At 36.4% G+C, this 20,046-nt stretch overlaps 1 protein-coding gene across 15 annotated transcripts in view; it reads left to right on the top strand.

Annotated features, from left to right (window-relative positions):
• Positions 1 to 20,046, top strand: part of LOC105470366 (zinc finger and BTB domain containing 20) — an 814,500-nt gene that overhangs the window by 71,847 nt on the left and 722,607 nt on the right. The window contains exon 2 of one of the 15 annotated variants that reach the window (XM_071089342.1): positions 19,429 to 19,475. The exons of 13 other annotated variants lie outside the window; for them this stretch is intronic. The gene's annotated coding sequence lies outside the window, so the exon portion shown is untranslated. Of the gene's footprint in view, positions 19,476 to 20,046 lie in introns of all 15 variants that reach the window. One more of the 15 variants, XM_071089278.1, reaches the window with a different exon arrangement.

A 20,046-nucleotide genomic window follows, 5' to 3' on the forward strand; every position in this document is an offset into this window, starting at 1 on the left:
CAGCTCATCATCCCTTTTTAAAATTACTAGTCCCATTCATGAGTGATCTGCCTTCATGCTTTAATCACCTCCTAAAAGCCCTACTTCTTAATACCATCACATTGCAATTAAGTTTCAACATATGAATTTGGTGGAGGGGCAATATTCAGACCTTAGCAAATTCCATAGTCCATTATTAAATGTTGGATTATTAGGTTTTTTTTTCTTTTTGTTCTTAAATTATAGGAGTTCTTTTTTTTTTTTTTTTTTTTTTTGAGGCGGAGTCTGGCTCTGTCGCCCAGGCTGGAGTGCAGTGGCCGGATGTCAGCTCACTGCAAGCTCCGCCTCCCGGGTTTACGCCGTTCTCCCGCCTCAGCCTCCGGAGTAGCTGGGACTACAGGCACCCGCCACCTCACCCGGCTAGTTTTTTGTATTTCTTAGTAGAGATGGGGTTTCACAGTGTTAGCCAGGATGGTCTCGATCTCCTGACCTCGTGATCCGCCCGTCTCGGCCTCCCAAAGTGCTGGGATTACAGGCTTGAGCCACCGCGCCCAGCCAAATTATAGGAGTTCTTTATGTATTTTGGATATTAACCCCTTATCAGACATATCAGGAGTTTTCCTCCCCACCCGCCGCACCCCGGGCTGCAGACCAATAATGGTCCCTGGCCTATTAGGAACTGGACTGCCCAGCAGGAGGTGAGTGTCCGGCCAGTGAGTATTACCGCCTGAGCTCTGCATCCTGTCAGATCAGCAGTGGCATTAGATTCTCATGGGAATGTGAACCCTATTGCGAACTGTGCAGGCAAGGGATCTAGAGCCTCATAAGTGAGGCTCTAACTAATGCTTGAGGATCTGAGATGGAACAGTTTCATCCCAAAACCACCCTCCTGTCCTTGGAAAAATTATCTTCCACAAAATCAGTTCCTGGTGCCAAAAAGCTTGGGAATCACTGAGGTATATGGTTTGTAGATATTTTCTCCTATTCCATAGGTTGCCTTTTCACTATGCTGTTTGCTGTGCAAATGGTTTTTAGTTTGATGTATAGTCTTAACTGTTTATTTTTATTTTTGTTGCCTGTACTTTTGATGTTACAGCCATGAAATCATTACTATGATGAATGTTACGAAGCTTTTCCTGTATGTTTTATTCTAAAAGATTTAGAGTTTCAGGTTTTATATTTAAGTCTTTAATCGATGTTGAGTTTATTTTTGTGTATGTTGTAAGATAAAGATCCAATTTTATTATCTTGCTGTTTTTCCTAGCACCCTTTGTTGACGAGACTATCCTTTTCCCATTGTGTATTCTTGGCACCCTTGTAAAAAATTTGTTGACCATTTATGTGTAGATTTATTTCTTGGCCCTATATTTTGTTTAATTGGTATATATATCTATCTTTATGCCAGCACCATATTGTTTTGATTATTTTGTTTTGTAATATATTTTGAAGCAATAAAATGTGATGCCTCAATCTTTGTTTTTTTTTCAAGATCAATTTGGCTATTCATGGTATTTGTGGTTCCATGTGAATTACAGAAATGTAGAATTGACTTTATAGATCACTTTGGGTATGGACATTTTAACAATATTAAAGTCTTCCAATCCATGAACACAGGATATCTTCTATCTTGAATGTCTTTCATCAATGTTTTGTAGTTTTCAGTATATAATCTTTAATATCCTTAATTGTCTTCCTAAGTATTTTATACTTCTTGGTGCTATTTTAGATGGGAATGTTTTTCTAAATTTTTTTCAGATGGTTCCTTGTTAATATATAGAAGTGCAGCTGATTTTGTATGTTGATTTTGTGTCCTGCAATTCTACTGAATTCATTTATTAGTTCTATCAGTTTTTTAATGGAGTCTTTAGGATTTTTAATACATAAAATCATAGACTCTACCAACTAGACAGTTTTACTTTTTCCTTTACAATTTGAATGCCTTTTGTTTCTTTTTCTTGGCTTATTGCTCTGGGTAAGGCTTCCAGTACTATGTAGAATAGAAGTGGCAAGAGTGAACATCCTTGCCGTGTTGCTGATCTTAGAGGAATAGCTTTCAGTTTTTTTTCCATTGAAAACTGGTATGTAGCCTTTTCATATATGTCCTTATCATGTTGATGTACTTCACTTCTATTGATACTTTGTTGTTTATCCAGAGGAATTGAAATCAGGATCTGAAAAAGATTAGCAATGACCAAGATGTGGAAACAACCTAAATGTTCTTCTATGGATGAATGGATAAGGAAAATGGTATATACATACAGTGGAATATTATTCGGTCTTTAAAAAAGAGGAAATACTGTAATGAGACAACATGACTAAAACTTGAGGACACTATACTAATTGAAATGAGCCAGTCATAGAAAGACAGATACTACATGATTCCACTTACATGAAGTATCTAAAATAATTAAATTCATAGAATCAAGGAATAGAATGGTGGTGGTTGCCAAGGGCTGAAGGAAAGGGAAAACGGGAAGTTACTAATAACTAAAGTTTCGGTTAAACAAGATGAATAAGTTCTAGAGATCTGCTGTACAGCATTGTACCTGTAGTCAACAATACTGCACACTTAAAAATATTGTACTCTTAAAATTTGCTAATAGGGTAGATCTCATTTTAAGTGTTCTTACCAACGTAAAATAATGTAGTAAGGCTTCAATAAATGTTAGTTCACGTTAAAATTATTATCAAATATAGCAGGAAAGTTTATGTTATATAACAGTAAACATAAAGTAATACAATATTTAGAGGATGGTAATATTTTCATTGTGACTGGGGACAGTTGGGATTGGGGAGATTCACTGAATGAATTAGTGTTTAAATTTTGAAGTATGATTTCTATAGTGTAAAAGAAAAAATAGAAAGGTAGAGGTGAGTAAAAATTAAAACTTCTGGGGACTTTGCAGTTAGAAAGATTCCTATCAGAGGCCCAACTCCACTCCCAGCTATTAGTGTGGCCCTGGATAAAGCAGTCTCTGTTAGGATTCTACCTCCCTGAGTCATGGTCTGGTAACTTTCTCAAGATAGTATGCTACAGCAATAGCGGGAATAACCTCGTTAATTTCCTTTTCTCAGCAATTGCTGTGCTGTGCGTGTTGTGCAATGTCTGCAAGCAAATATTTTATATCTTTTGTTTAGATTTTTAGTCGTTTAAGGCAGGAAGTATATGCTGTTTCTATTACTTCATCATTTTCAGAAGCAGAAAACCAACATATTTCTATTTTACCTTTCTCCTCAATGAGTTGGGACTTACCATCTAATTCTAGTAGCACATGTAGTTACTTACCTTTTTTTGTACTCACTAAAGGGCATTACAAATTTTAGTTTACTTATCTGCTTCCCTACTAAACTGGCTTCTTTGAGAATAGGTACTGTGTTGAGCTCATCTTTGTCACCACTACCAACCCACTATCAAGTTTGGAGTGTGGAACCTATCAGGCAGTTAATGAATACATTTTACATTTATTTAATTACTGTTAATTGTAGTTCTGTGCCACACTGTGAAAGACTGAATGCTATGCTTAGTGATACATTTTATTCTATAAACAATTTAAGGTTTTTGAGGAGGTGAGGGAAATTCCTTGAGCCTTTCTTTTTAATAGAAGGTAATTATTGAAGCATAAATATGGATGAAAGAGGTAAGAGGTTGGAAATAATTAGATTATTTAGGATTCTAGGCTATAATAGTGGAAATAAAGAGTTGACAGGATCTAGTGATTGATTGGATGGGCATTGCTGAAAGGAAAGGTGGGAAAAATGACTTAGATTTTCACTAATTATGGACCAATTCTTTTAGAATGAAATAGTAAGGTTTTCTTTTTTTTTTTTTGTCCTTAGAACTTAAATGGAAAATTAGCATAAAATTTTGGGAGCAAAGTTTCATGATGCAAAGAAGTAATTAATGGTAGGGATTTATGTAAATTCTTAGTTTATTTACTAGTATTAAGTTTGAATTTAAAATATTATATAATTCTTAGGGAAAGGTTTATTATTAGTTAAATTTTATTGTATAGGGTTAATTTAAAATTATATTATAAATATTATCTCTTTATGTACACTTTTTTCTCATTATAATCTCTTTGTTTATACTTACAAATATTTTTTATTTCCCTGTGCTTTCTTTAGTCTTTAGAATTCATTGGTAATGGACTTAGGGCTAAAAGTTAATTTTGTGCCATTGAATGGTACAGCGCCTGTAGCATGACCTAGAGTGACAGTCATTTTTTCTCAAATATATTTTAACGTTGCTTTTGTAGTATTGGTTTTCATTCAAATTATTTTCTCTCTTTGAGAGAGGTTGCAAGAGCTTCTGAGCAAGTGGATGGTAGGAATGGGGAATAAGAAATATCAGAACAATTAGGGAAACCCTCCAATGCCAAAGATTTATCTATAAAACATTGTATAATAGTAGCCATTTGAGAAGTTAAAACACTTTTAACAAGAACTTGTTTACAGTAGTTTGAAGGAGATTAATTAGAACGAACAAGCTGAATGCATGGAAAAGAAATATTTCTCCCAATTATTTATTTTCACTTTGACATAATCTTTTGAGGAAGCGATGCTTTTCTTAAACTGTGTTTTAACCTGAAATAAATGACAGAATGTTTGAATCAATAATAGTATCTTGACAAGATAGGGGAATATTTTTGATACTGTGTTCCAGTTCTTATTTCAGTTTCTTACATGAACTATTTGTTACTCCTGTTATAGAAAATGACACTGGTAATGACTGACATTTATTGAATCACCCTTTGTGCTTATAACTAAACTGTGAGGTAAATATTATCTTATTATTCTTCACAACAGTCTCATAAGACAGATATTATTTTCATTTGACCAATGAGGAATCTAAGGCTAAATGAGATGAAATAACGTCCACAAAGTCACACATCTGGTTATGCAGAGTTCATATGAGTCAGTGATATAATTGGTAGAAATGATTGCTAAGTCTATTGTGTATACCATTAAGGGCAATGAAAGGAGCCTCTCGCATTTATTCTGTAAACAGAAGAAGGTGAGCTTTTTGGAACAGTAGTGGATAAGGGCCAGGGAGGGAGAGCCAGTATTCTTTTTAGACTGCTATGAATGAGTGAACTTAATCAGAAAAGGCCGATGCCCCAGTGCAGCATTGTCTTTCAAAACTTTAGGTGCTGCTTTTGACACTCTTTAAACATGGATATCCAAGGCAGCTTAAGAGCTGGATTATGCCTTGCTGTGACCAATTGAGTGGCCAAGAGCAATGGCAGCTGTAGGGCAGGTTCTTATGACTATTAATTCTATTTGGAGCACTTCCTGTGGGCAAACTCTTACCTGGCACAGCTATTTGGGATCCTTAGAGCCCATGAGACCTGATGCCATGCAATGAGTATTCCCTCAGTTTCATCACTGAGACCTCAAAGTCTGTGGTCTTAACCAGCATGCTACTTTGTGTAACAAGCGTATTTATTATACATTGTTCTACATCAATTACAGAAAAGTCCAACACCTATTCTTCCATACAGTTTTAAACTCTGGAGTGATATTGAGCTCCAACCCAGAGGAAAAAATAATCAATTATATAATATGATCTCTTCTTATAAATGGGAAATCCTCAAAAATGTATAACCAGTTAGGAATTATTCAAGTTTCTTTTACTCACAAGAATGTTTAAATGTGGGTGAATTGCAGAGATAAAAAAAAAAAAAAAAAACCCTGACTTTCTCAAGTTCTGCCATAAAGAAGTCTAGTTTATTGCCTTAGTTTCAAAAGAATAGTTTTCTAAGTATTTCAAAATGTCCGGCTGGCTGCCCCTTCCATTCTCTTTGGAAGCTTCTTTGTCATCCTCGTGGCACATCCCTCTGGCATGCATGACCAGCTGCAAGCTAAACCCTGTGGAATAAGAATTCTTTCATCCCTTTGTGTGATGTGTTTCATTTTCAGAGTTTGGATGATCCTCTTCGGCAGCAGCAGCAGGCATTGTTAGTTTCAATAGGCGGCCTGGATGCACAAGAACAGTCATCATAGAGAGACAGGCTCTCAGGGTCCGTCCCTTCATGTCATGGTGCTGTGTTAGATCACTTTCCTCTGCTGGATTAATGGCCAGAGAAAAAGGGAAACAAACTGTACCCAAAGGAATCCAATTAAAGCACTTGAACTTCACTGACGTCTATCCTATTGTTTTCCTAACTTCCTAACCTATGGTTAATTATTCTGACCAGTGGAAAGAAACAGCATAAACACGGGAATTATCTTAAATTCCCTATTTTGTTTAGTTTGTAAAGGCATCAAAATTTTACTGTGCAGGATGGAATACTTACTTGGTATGGCCGAAATTTTTTTGACTAATTTTTCTATTTCTTCTCTACTATCCTCACCAAAGGATATCCTCACTGCCAGGACTTACTGTACAACACTCCTTGGCTTCTGGAATTTTATCTCTGCTCACAGTCTACATTACAGCAGTAGTTCATTCTGGGCACTTTAGCTTCCTTGAATCTCCAGTTGATCTCACACCCATGCCTATGATATTTTTTTCCTGGTTAATCAAGAATTCTCTATTTCTGCTCTGTCATCCATGCCACTGTAAGTAGGAAAGTAATTTAGGCTTTTGAAGCACAGCCTTGTCATTTGTGAAATGACCTCCCTTGACTCTGAAATTCTCTGTCGAAAATATAAGTTAGGATTTCCAGTAATAACAATTTATATGTATAAGATGATAGATAGTTTGCAGTGTCTTTATATATTTTATTTTATATAATTCTGACTATAGTTTTGTGAGAAGGAGAGAACCATTATTATTTTCTCTTTTTTTTTTTTTTCAGAAAAGGATATGATAGCTCAGAGAGGTGAAGTGATTTACCCCATCAAATAAGTAGTAATTGCCTGAACCTGAACTTTAAATTCAGAGTTTTCCCCATCAAGAGGTGATGGTTTTCTCTAGTAGGGAGAAAGTTTCTTTCATAAGACCTTAATTTCTTTATTAATTTAAAATTTGTTTTTCTTTTTGTATGTGAGTGTATGTATTTATGCTTTGGGTAGGAGTCTTATGCTGAATTGAGTTTGGGGTGGAATTTTGTGCTTAGTTTTTGTCAGTGAAGAAGTCTCCTACAATTTCTAATTAAAGAAAGATAAGAAGGAATGTATTACTTTTCTAGTGTAGAATTTTGGTATCATTGTGAACCTCTTTGCTAAATTTGTTTGTATTTTTCCATTGTAAATCCATTCTTCCAGAAAGCTAGTATACCTATTAAATAGTACTATTTATAATTAGGAAATGATAGGTATACAGTCGACTCCCTTTTAGGTTATTCCTGCTTCTGGCCAACAGAATACTCTGAAAAAATGGTATGTTTCTGTTCATCTGTTTACCTGCTGCTCCGCTTATCTAGCGTCATTTGTGTTTGTTTTCAAATTTGTTTATGCCGAATAAATGTGCAATTGTAATTTAATTATGCAAACTGATGAAATATGAGTTCAAAAATATAAAGACTTGTTGATTTTATAAAATTTAAGTTGGTGCTTTGGAAAGACTTTTTAAAGGTGAGTTGCTAAAACAAATTGCAGTTTAAATAGGTGTGGGCTAGACAACTGTGAAAGATTGCCTGAGGTAGGGGTGAAAAAATGTAAAAAGCCTGGAAGGATCCCTCATTCAGTTTGCTTTCCAAGTACCTTTAAGCTGTCACTGAGTTTAAGTAATCCAAAACAGGAAATCATAGGTGATACATCATGGTGCAGTTTAAGCAAGAAGAAAGACGTGAAACTTTACATAGCAGATCAAGAGGCAGTGACAGCCATTGGCCCTACATCAAAAGGTTGGTAAATAATGTCACGTTTTAACTTTAAATAAGTTAAATATGTTAAAATCAATGTAACCAGTTTCTTTCTGTATCTCAATGTCCTTTTATGTAAAATGAAGATGAAAATAACTTTACCCAACAAGAATTTGTGTGTGTGTGTGTGTGTATGAGGATTAAATGAGATGTATAGTACCTAGAGTGATGCTTGGTACAAGTAACATACTAAAAAAAATTAGCCGTCATCATTATCAATGACAATCTGAGATCATCTGTTGTAGGGTTTATGTATACTTATATTACAAATATAATATTATGGATCAGTGCTGCCAGCTATTGGAATATTTTAGCAGCAATGCATACTAGTTCTGTTTAGGTTAGCAGAGAAGTTCTGTCCATTTTCTACCTCCACCCTCCCCTTTTTTCTCAGGATTTATGAGAAGAGCAAGTTTGATGGTAACTACGTATGTCAGTACATGCTGAGACCTGAGATCGTATGTGTAACATAAGTAAAAGCACCATGTGTAGTCTCAGCTGAATCCTATCAGAAAGCTTAGGATATGGAGAGTTCGCGGCGTATTGGTGGAGGTGTGTGGAATGCTTACGCAATACTCACCCACACTGAACCTAGATCTAGCCAGTGTGTTTCTGACTTAAATGAACACTCAGCTGCACACAGTTCTCTCCCAATTGAAAACAGAGGAAACAAAGGAAAAAGAAACAAAAGTCTTGACAAAAAAGACTGTTAGCTAAGCTGGAATAGTTGGGTGGTAGTAGAACACTGATTCTAATAGTTGGCATTGACTGTATGCTTTCCATTCCTAAATGCTTCTGCTAACTGCTAGGTTGTAAGTTTTCATTAATGAATCCACATTTAGAAACTGCTTTTTTTTTTGGAGGAGAATTAAGCTTTTACCTGCTTTCTTTCTGAATGCTAGCACACACATTTTTGTATAATTTCATATCCTGTTTTCCTCCCTAAGCATGTGCTCTTCATAGAAAAGAGACTCACGCTTCAGAGTAGGAGACAGCATCAATACTGTTGAAAGTTTCCTCTTGGTTTGAATGTTATAATGGTTGATTCAGTGCTGGTGGCATAAGAATGAATGCACTATCAAACTATCAACTTTTTTTTTTTTCAAACAAGCAATGCAATGCTCTCTACAGTGATTTACATGACATTTCTCTAATTTTTTAAAAAATAAAGCCAGTAGGCAGCAAAGTGGAATTTGAAACATTTTCCCAAGTTAAAAAAAATTTAAATGGCATAATCTAAAGTTAAGTGCTCATTTGCTTTCTTAAATATTACAAGTATCACTATTGGTCACTTTCTGGGCCTGTAATGGAATTTAAGCCTATTTGTTCTTCGGATTATAGTCTATGTTTACCCGTCATGAAGCTGTTGGGATAAAAGAAATACAGTCGTTCTACATCATGCCTTATCATGGCATTGGAATCCTCACAGTTCATTCCTATCTATAACTATTGTTCAAATTTCTTCTCTACTCTTTCTTGTGCTTTTATTTCAGTCATTACATATTCTATCAATTTCAACTGTCCTCAGCCTTTTGCCCTCAGATGTGTATTCTTCATATATTTTCTTTATTTTGCTGTGTGTCATCATATTGTTAACATGTATCCTTCTTTTTGACCTATACTGTTTATCCTTAGTTTGTTGATTTAAATTTCACCCATTTTGTTTCCTGAGATACACCATTTCCATATAGTTACTTTACATGAAGACAACAGTAAAACATAAAAAGTAGGCAGCAGCCCAGAAAATCACAGCCTTTACATACTATACTATATGTACTATTTATATAATGGGTTAGGTATTCAGGCTTCTATCCAGTAGGGATCTACACATCATACACTTTTGTTAAACCTGATATTTTTAAGGAGGTAAGATTTGAGAGGATTTCCTTCTTTATATGACATACCTGTCAGTCAACATGATATTCAGAACTCATTGTTAAGTACCTTTCTAGGCAGAGAAAAGAACCAGTTTCAGTTTGGATATGTTTGAAGTACTCTGTTCTTGACTCATATTCCTGTATTGACCCAGCTCCTTGATATTTTACATTTTAAGTTGTGGATTAATGCATATCTGTAACTGGTCCAGGATGTATTGCTAACTTGAGGTGATGGGTTAATCCACCACCATTGCTTTGCTGCAACGATAAAATTGCAGCAGGCAAGCAGGTTAGCTTTAGTGCATATTAATGGCGAGCATATCATGGTACATGAAGTTGGTATGATAGAAGAAGTGTACAATTCAAGTGCATGTGCGTGTGCAATGTTTCTGTTCTAGTTTGCTTTGAAGGCAGTTTGAATATCATTATAGTGGTATAAAAGGCAGTAACTTGATCAAAGTTCTAGGTAAGAAAGTTTTTATTTCTCTGTATCAGAGGGATGTGCTGTGGAGGACAATCTGAAGATAAGAATACCAACAATAGAATCATCTTTTTTTTGTTTTTACTGATTTTTCAAATAGCATATGTCTTTCTGTTATGTTGAAAATTTTTACTATGTTATCCATTGAATGATTTAACATATGCCCAAATAAAGATTAGATTGATGTTCCATATGAAGATCTGCTGAAAAATGTGTGTGTATATATAAAGTTTTTCATAGGTACTCATGACATTTGACTAAATCTACCAACTAATAATAAATACCATTGAATTATTGGCCTCATCAAGTAGTAGACAAACAATTGCTTCCTGGGTTTGTGGGTGTGATATTATTTATAATTTTTTTTTTTTTTTTTGAGACGGAGTCTCGCTCTCTCGCCCAGGCTGGAGTGCAGTGGCCGGATCTCAGCTCACTGCAAGCTCCGCCTCCCGGGTTCATGCCATTCTCCTGCCTCAGCCTCCCGAGTAGCTGGGACTATAGGCGCCCGCCACCTCGCCCGGCTAGTTTTTTGTATTTTTTAGTAGAGACGGGGTTTCACCGTGTTAGCCAGGATGGTCTGGATCTCCTGACCTCGTGATCCGCCCGTCTCGGCCTCCCAAAGTGCTGGGATTACAGGCGTGAGCCACCGCGCCCGGCCTATTTATAATTTTATTTAATCATTTACTAATTCACTGTGCACCTATTATGCTGGGGATAGTATCTGGCATAGTAGGGAATGTAAAGATGATTAAGACACAGTCATGTCTACTAAAAATGTGTAGTCTAGTGGTATGGTATAGTACATTTCTTAGATTTGGCCCTTACTATAATCATGTGTTAATTCCTTAATTATTTCACATGATAAAATTATTATTGTTATGGTCACATATTTAATTTACATCTTCAGTGTTCTGAATACTGAATTTAATGTACTACCAATATATTTAAACAGACTATAATCCCTGAAAGATAAAGATAAAATATTATAAATATAAATATAAAATATTATGATAAAAACACTTTCATAATTTTAAATGGTTTTAACTGGTTTTTAATCTTTTCACTCTCTTTTGTTGGATTCCTTTATTTGGGAGAAGACAGGGGAAGGGACAGTTGGCATGTTGGCATTTGGTGTTGAAAATCCAGTGTGAATATAAACCCTGTTGCGGGAAGTCAGGGACCCCAAACAGAGGGACCGGCTGAAGCTGCGGCAGAAGAACATAAATTGTGAAGATTTCATGGACATTTATTAGTTCCCCACATTAATACTTTTATAATTTCTTATATCTGTTTTACTGCTGTCTCTGAACATAAATTGTGAAGATTTCATGGACACTTATCACTTCCCCAATCAATACCCTTGTGATTTCCTACGCCTGTCTTTACTTTAACCTCTTAATCCCGTCATCTTCGTAAGCTGAGGAGGATGTATGTCGCCTTAGGACCGTGTGATGATTGCATTAACTGCACAAATTGTTTGTAGAGCCTGTGTGTTTGAACAATATGAAATCTGGGCATCTTGGAAAAAAAACAGGATAACAGCAATGTTCAGGGAACAAGAGAGATAAGATTTCTGGTCGCTGGTGAGCTAGACGAAACAGAGCCATATTTCTCTTCTTTCAAATGCAAATAGGAGAAATATCGCTGAATTCTTTTTCTCAGTAAGGAACATGCCTGAGAAAGAGAATGCGCCCTAAGGGTAGGTCTATAGACGGCCCCCTGAGGGTGACCGCCTTTTACGGTTGAAGCTGAAGGGATGAAATAAGTCCCGGTCTCCTGTAGCGCTCCCAGGCTTATTGGGACAAGGAAATTATTGCCTAATAAATTTTGGTCAGACAGGTTGTCTGCTCTCAAACCCTGTTTCCTGATAAGATGTTATCAATGACAGTGCGTACGGAAACTTCATTAGTAATTTTAATTTCGCCCCATCCTGCGGTCCTGTGATCTCGCCCTGCGTCCACTTGCTTTGTGATATTTTATTACCTTGTGAAGTATGTGATCTCTGTGTTGGTACCAGAAACTGAGGCAATTGCAGGAGTTGCTGATGGCCTCACAAATCTTAACCCTGTCACTTGGGTTAAGAGCATCAGAAGTACTACTATTGTAAATTTCGTATTAATCCTTGTGTGCCTGTTCTGTCTGTTGTTAGTCTGCATGTATACCCAGAAGTTCCAAAGAGACAGCGACCATCGAGAACGAGCCATGATGACGATGGTGGTTTTATTCAAAAGAAAAGGGGGAAATGTGGGGAACAGAAAGAGAGATCAGACTGTTACTGTGTCTATGTAGAAAGAAGTAGACATAAGATACTCCATTTTGTTCTGTACTAAGAAAAATTCTTCTGCCTTGAGACACTGTTAGTCTCTAACCCTACCCCCAACCCTGTCCTTACAAGAGACATGTGCTGTGGTGACTCAAAGTTTGATGGATTTAGGGCTGTGCAGGATGTGCTTTGTTAAACAAGTGCCTGAAGGCAGTATGCTTGTTAAAAGTCATCACCATTCTCTTAATCTCAAGTACCCAGGGACACATACACTGCGGAAGGTTGCAGGGACCTCTGCCTGGGAAAGCGAGGTGTTGTCCAAGGTTTCTCCCCATGTGATAGTCTGAAATATGGCCTTGTGGGAAGGGAAAGACCTGATCGTCCCCCAGCCTGACACCCATGAAGGGTCTGTGCTGAGGAATTAGTAAAAGAGGAAAGAAGGCCTCTTGGCAGTTGAGATAGAGAAAGGCATCTGTCTCCTGCCCGTCCCTGGGCAATGGAACGTCTTGGTGTAAAACCCGATTGTATGTTCTATTTACTGAGATAGGAGAAAACCGCCTTAGGGCTGGAGGTGGGACGTGCTAGTGGCAATGCTGCTCTTTATGCACTGAAAATGTTTATGGAAATGTTTGCATATGTATATCAAGGCACAGCACTTTTCCTTAAACTTACTCATGTCACAAAGATCTTTATTCATATGTCTTTCTGCTGACCTTCTCCCTACTATAACCCTATTATCCTGCCACTTCCCCTTTTTCTAAAAGATGGTAAAGATATTATCAATAAATACTGAGAGAACTCAGAGACCGGTGCCGGCACGGGTCCTCGGTATGCTGAGCCCATGTTGGGCGCCAGACGAAGGGGTGACCTGCCTCTGCACACCTGTGGGCGTTTCTCATCAGGCGGAACGAGAGACTTGAGAAAAGAAAGAGACACAGAGACAAAGTATAGAGAAAGGAAAGTGGGCCCAGGGCACTGGCGCTCAGCATACAGGGTTTTACACCAAGCCGTTCCATTGCCCAGGGATGGGCAGGAGACAGATGCCTTTCTCTATCTCAACCTACAAGAGGCCTTCTTTCCTCTTTTACTAATCTTCCTCAGCACAGACCCTTCACGGGTGTCAGGCTGGGGGACGATCAGGTCTTTCCCTTCCCGCGAGGCCATATTTCAGACTATCTCATGGGGAGAAACCTTGGACAACACCTATCTTTCCTAGGCAGAGGTCCCTGGGACCTTCCATAGTGTATGTGTCCCCGGGTACTAGAGATTAAGAGAATGATGATGACTTTTAACAAGCATACTGCCTTCAGGCACTTGTTTAACAAAGCACATCCTGCACAGCCCTAAATCCATCAATCCTTGAGTCACCACAGCACATGTCTCTTGCAAGGACAGGGTTGGGGATAGGGTTAGAGATTAACAGTGTCTCAAGGCAGAAGAATTTTTCTTAATACAAAACAAAATGGAGTATCTTATGTCTTTCTTTCTACATAGACAGAGTAACAGTCTGATCTCTCTTTCTTTTCCCCACAAACCCCAAGAGGAGACTTTTGATTTTCTGATTTCTAGTTCCATAACATGCAAGGTGAAGAGCCACAGGAGACGAAGGTGGAGGGATAAGTAGGTGCCTATCATGAAGTGCCTTATATATGCCATACTAAGAAGCCAGAAATGAGGTGGGATCCTCTAAAGGGTTTTAAGTGAGGAAATGACCTCTTAATTTTATTGAGAAAAAGCACTTCAGCAATTGAGTCTGGAAGAAGGGGTAGAAAGAAAGCAGACCAGAGCCTGTGAGACGGTTAGAAGACAATTAATGGAAATCAGGGTGAAGTATAGTGAGGGCATGAACTGAAACAGCGACTGTGAAGCTATGAGGAACGTAAGAGGAATAGATTCAAGAGATTTTTAGGAAGTAGAATTGATAAGATTTGAGTACTCCATCGGTGGAGGATGGAAGTTGGGTGCTGTTAAAGAAACAGAGAAGTTTAGGATGACTCTCAAGATATTTTTCTTGAGTACCTGGGTGGTGCCATTTGCAGAAAAAAAAAAAAGGACTATTTTAGGAGTAGGAGTTTGGTGGGCAGCAAGAGGTCAGGAAGGAAGTGAGGGTAGAAATTTAGGAAAGATATAAAAGATTCATTTGAATTTCAAACACAAATTTACCTTGCTTTGAGAAAACATGATGTGATTCTGTTACCTGAAAGAGTAAAAGTTAGAATAAGTGTGTTATGCTGAAGCTGAATAAGGGGAATAAGTTTCATGTAGAGTATTGATTAGGGAATTTCTGCTAGTAGAAAATAGGATGTCCAGAGCCAAATATTTATTTTTGGAGACATTGTTTCCCAGATTTTCTTTAATGACAGCTTTCCTCCATTTCATATCCAAAAGCTAGACTGGCTTATTCAAATGTGTTAACCTTAGAATGTGTCTGGGAGTCTTTGGTGAGTCACTACTTTAAGGGGGTATCTATTTGAGGAGGCACTATGGTAATGAAAGCAAGTCAAATACCAAATGTATGGATTGCTATTTAAATAATCTTGCACAAACCACTTAACCTCTTTGAGTTTCCATTTTCCTACTTTTAAAATAAGAGGGTTGAATCAGATGATCTCTGATAACCTTTTTATAGTAAGAGCCCTATGATTTTATGACCCTGTGAATAGCATGATTATAACTGTAGGATTAACATCTTCAGGAAATTTAACAGCAGACTTCCAGTTAAACTTGGTGATTGAACACATGTTTTTCCTTGCTCCTTCCTAGTAAGGGACTAAAAATTTGAGCAAAAGACTAAAAAATATATAAATCCACAGGCATAAGGAAGAGGAAGCAACATATTAAAGAGACCCAACTTTTGGAAGATGTAAAGGAGGAATTGGCAGAACTGGGAAAGCTGAATACATGTGACAGGAGAGTGTTGTATCAATGAGAAACAAGACAGTTCATACTCCAGAACCTATTTAAGAATTAGAGGCAGTATGTCCCGTGGAAAACAGTAGCTGAAGTAAAAATAAAGTGTAATTAATATACTTAGAGAGATAGCAGAAAATACTGCTTCTATGAAACATGACAAGATTGTATAAAAAGAAGAAATAACCAGAGAATAAGCACTCTTATAATAACTGAAATAATAGCTTTTATATGATTGAAATTTTCCTGAAAATAGAGCAAAAAAAGTCAAATAAATGGAAAATAGGAGAGTAAAGATAAAATCAGACAAATGATTCAACAAATCTGATTAATGGGAAATTCAGAAGGCAGGCAAGAGCAAAGAAAATGATAGGGAAGAAACTGTTATAAAAGTATATAGTAAAATTTTTCAGCTCTAAAGGACACAAGGTTCCAGTTTGGAAGGGTCTTCTGAGTGCCCATAAAAATGTGAAAGCAAATCCATGCCAAGATACATAATTGGAAAATTTCAGAATAGCAGTAATCAATAGATGATAATAGAAAGTTCCAGAGAGAAAATATAGGCCCCATACATTGGGCTCAAGAACCAGAATGGTATTTGATTTCTTAATGACAACATTCAAAGCTAGAAGATGTGGTTTTAAAATTCTGAGAGAAGGCCGGGCACGGTGGCTCATGCCTGTATTCCCAACACTTTGGGAGGCTGAGGCAGGTAGATTACCTGAGGTCAGGAGCTCGAGACCAGCCTGACCAATGTGGTGTAACCCCATCTCTAAAAAATTTAAAATTAGCTGGGTGTGGTGGCACATGCCTGTAATCCTAGCTACTTGGGAGGCTGACGCGGGAGAATCACTTGAACCTGGGAGGTGGAGGTTGCAGTGAGCCAAGATTTTGCCCTTGCACTCCAACCTGGGAAACGAGAGCGAAACTCCGTCTCATTAAAAATAAATAAATAAATAAATAAATAAATAAGAGAGAAAATTACTCTTAACTTCGAATTCCACACCCAAACTACCAATTAGGTATAAGGGTAGAAAAAATTTTTTATTTTTAGACACATTGCTCTCCAAATATACCCCCCACATTTGCTTTCTCAGGAATTGTTTCAAGGATATGCTACATCCAAATGAGGAAAAACTGAGGAGGAAAGACCAAGATAGAGGGTTCAGGAAACAGGTGATTAAAATGAGATGAGAAACATGAAGGGAAGTTCCTGGATAACTTCGGTGCATTGATCTTAAAATAAGCAGTCTTTACTTGAGCTAGACAATGGAGAACTCCAGAAAGGGATGTCTTAAGGGAAAAAAATTAGAATAGGATTCTTCATGTGTAAGAGTGTGAAATATTATATTTGTAGAGGTTTTACATTTTTGTTGCAAACATTGGGAATGGGGGGGCAAAGTGACAATATTAACTCTAGGAAGGAAATATTGTTACTACTCAAGGTACCAAATGTATTCAAAAATACTACTTCACTGATTACTGGAAGGATGAAAGAAAGGGAAATGAGGTAGTGTCAAAGAACTAAGTCTTCTGCCATGATAGGAAGTTAATATGTCTAAAATTTATAAATAAACATAACAGTATAAGCATATTATTTAGAAATGAGGCAAACACTAGAATGAGTTTTGGCAGAGGGTCAAAGTTTTGGATACGGGATGCTGTATTTTGTATAAACTTTGTGGTCCTATTTAACTGGTAAACTGTGTGTGTGTGTGTGTGTGTGTGTGTGTGTGTGTGTGTGTTGCTTTGACAACAATGAGAAATAACTAAAAATTCTAACAGATTTCTAAATGCTATGAGCTGAATGTTTGTGTCACCTCAAAATTCATATATTGAAAACCTAATCTTTAATGTGACAGCATTTATACATGGGACCTTTGTAGATAATTAAGCCATGAAGGTGAGGCCCTCAAGATGGGAATAGTGCCCTTATAGAAGCTTGCTTCAACTCCATCTCTTGGCCCTCCATCATGTGAGGACACAGTGAGAAGACTACTATATGCAAACCAGGACAAGGGCATTCACCAGAACCTGGTCATGCTGGCATTCTAATCTCAGACTTCTCAGCCTTCAGAACTGTGAGAAATACATTTTTTTTTTTTTTTGTTAAACTCTGTTGTTTAACCAAGTGTGTGGTAATTTGTTATTATTGCAGCTTGAACTAAGATACCAAGTATTTTGGACTTTGATTTTTCAGGTAGTAGATTAACTCATGATGAAGTGTATATATTTTCGTTATCTGCAGGAATTAGAGTTATACCTTGACATTATATTTGAAGGGGTTTTCGTATGCTGTTTGAATGGTAAAAGCAATGATGAAGAATCTAAAAGTTGTTGCTACAATTCTAAGACCTTAAATATATGTTACAAAATTTAAAAAGGCATTAACTATTGATAGCTAAGGAGAAATAAAAAATGACAGATAAACTTTCATTTGGTTTGGTAGGTATAATCCTAAGACAAATTAAACATAGTTGCTTTGTTAAACAAAGAATAGTTTCCCTTCATTCTAAGTAGTTTTTAAATACTTAATATATTTCTCCCCTCAAAAACTTTGCATGGCTAGTGCATCTATGCTCACGGAATGTTTTAACTGTTTGCTGACTCATTAGCTATTCATCTGTAGCTAATATGAGGCACTTTTGTTGTGGTTTACAAAAATATGGAGGTTATGTGATTTGGTGCATGCATTTCAGAATTTAGATTGTCTTTTAATAATCAAAAACATGCTTTGCCAAAAATCTAGTATGAGTGTGCTCAAAATATCAAGTGACTTATGAATTTTTAAAATAAAAACATTCCAACAATAAAAACCCAACAGCAAACAAACAAAAAACCCTAGAACTTGTCTTGTAAACAAAAGTGTTTAGCAGACATCCTTAAACCTCCTTGAGGGAAATTTTAGAACATAAGAGAGGCAGAGACCAAGATAGAAAGGGGGGAAATTTCTCCTTGAATTTTTCTTTGAACCAAGGACGTTTGGTTTTGGGAGGAAAAGAAGGAGAGAAGAAATGAAGAAAGAACATGATTTGTCTCAAAGATTTATTTTGTAATTGATTGTAGCTTATAAAGGTTTTCATTGATAGTGTATGGGAGAGAGAATTGTAAGTTTCAATGCTGACACTTTGAAGAGTTGCCCTGTTATTGCAGCTGCTTGGGCAGCCTTGCTCAAACATCAATGGTGCATTGTGGCAGTTTGCTCTGCTTCCCTGTTTCTGATGGACGTTCTCCAGGCAGTGAAGGGCAAAGGGGCTGGCAATGCTGGTAACTGGCATAATAGGAGTTGTTGGATCAGTTTTGAGTGTATGTGTGTGAACTGAACATTTAATGACAAATTCTGTGTTATGGTTAGTCTAAGCTGAGTATCAGAATGTACTTTATGTTCAATTAATGTAGACTGGAATATATTTTTATATTGTCATTTTATAGCATAGAGTGCATAATGTTTAGGGTGCATAATTTGTAGTGGTTGGTAAAAAGGACCAATGCTTGCAGCCTGAACAAAAAAAAATTCAAGATGCACTCAGATATAATCACACTGAAATATTTCCGTCATAAAATAAATAATTGACTTTTACTGCTCATAATATTGTATTTTTTTAAGGATACCCATATTAAATAGTTTCAGCTGTTTGTGAAAATCTGTTCTGATTTTTTTTTTTTTGCCCTCTTTTGTGTGTGTACAAGAACACTCTAATTTACTCTTTTAGAATCATAAACTTTTAGAAGAGATTTGAAAAGTCACCCCAGACTGCATAGATAGAGGCATTACTTAGGAGAATATGACGTAACGTTCAGAGATGACACAGAGAAGGGAGAGATGATGAACAAATATTTTGCCTATATTTTTCTTTGCCAAGAAGAATAATCTTCAAATTAGAAGAAATGAATGGAAATCAATAAATTGGTTAATAGGAGACTATTTTGGCAAATTTACAATCAAAATCCAGTTTGGTAACTTTTATTCAAGAATGATATTGACCATAATTTTTAAAAAAATTTGCATATTTATATAATGTGTGTTTTTCAAAGCATCACAATGTATGTATTCACTGAACCCTTATGGGAATCCTGAAAAGTAAACAGGGATGACTTTGCATTTTACAGGTGAGGAAACCAAAAGGAAGCAACTAGCAAGTATTAAGCAGTAGGCGGTAGGTCATACGTTTTCACTTATTCTCATTTAATAATCACCATACCCCAAGAAAATATTGTGTCAACTGAAAGTAAATATTTTTTTTTCAAGCCATACTACTGTCTATCAGAGCAACTGGAATCCAAACCTATGGACTTTTGCTCCAAAGTCTATACTTTTTTTTAACTGAACATCATAACTTCCAGAAATGATCACATTTGGAGAATTGGAAGATATAAAATAATAGACACAAGCAATTATATAAAATATTAAAGATAAAATAAAGATGAATTATCTAACCTATAGAGTTAACTTTATCTCCTGCAAAATTCTGAAATATTGAATAGATTATTTGTGAGCATGTAGAAACCAAGGTGTTATTTTACCAAGAACAAGTCATGTCATACTAATCTCATTTCTCCTTTTCTGATAAAGTTAACTAGGTTGTTAGCTAAGAAAATTTTGAAAACATATATATCTTGGTGTAAACAAGGGATTTGACAAAATGATGGCAGTTGATTTAGGGAGATTCATAAGTTATTTGAAAAACTTCACCCATATAGTCTTGTTTAATTTTCTTTTCTAAGGCA

The sequence above is a fragment of the Macaca nemestrina genome, chromosome 2 (genome assembly GCF_043159975.1).
Source record: "Macaca nemestrina isolate mMacNem1 chromosome 2, mMacNem.hap1, whole genome shotgun sequence".
Taxonomy (NCBI): domain Eukaryota; kingdom Metazoa; phylum Chordata; class Mammalia; order Primates; family Cercopithecidae; genus Macaca; species Macaca nemestrina.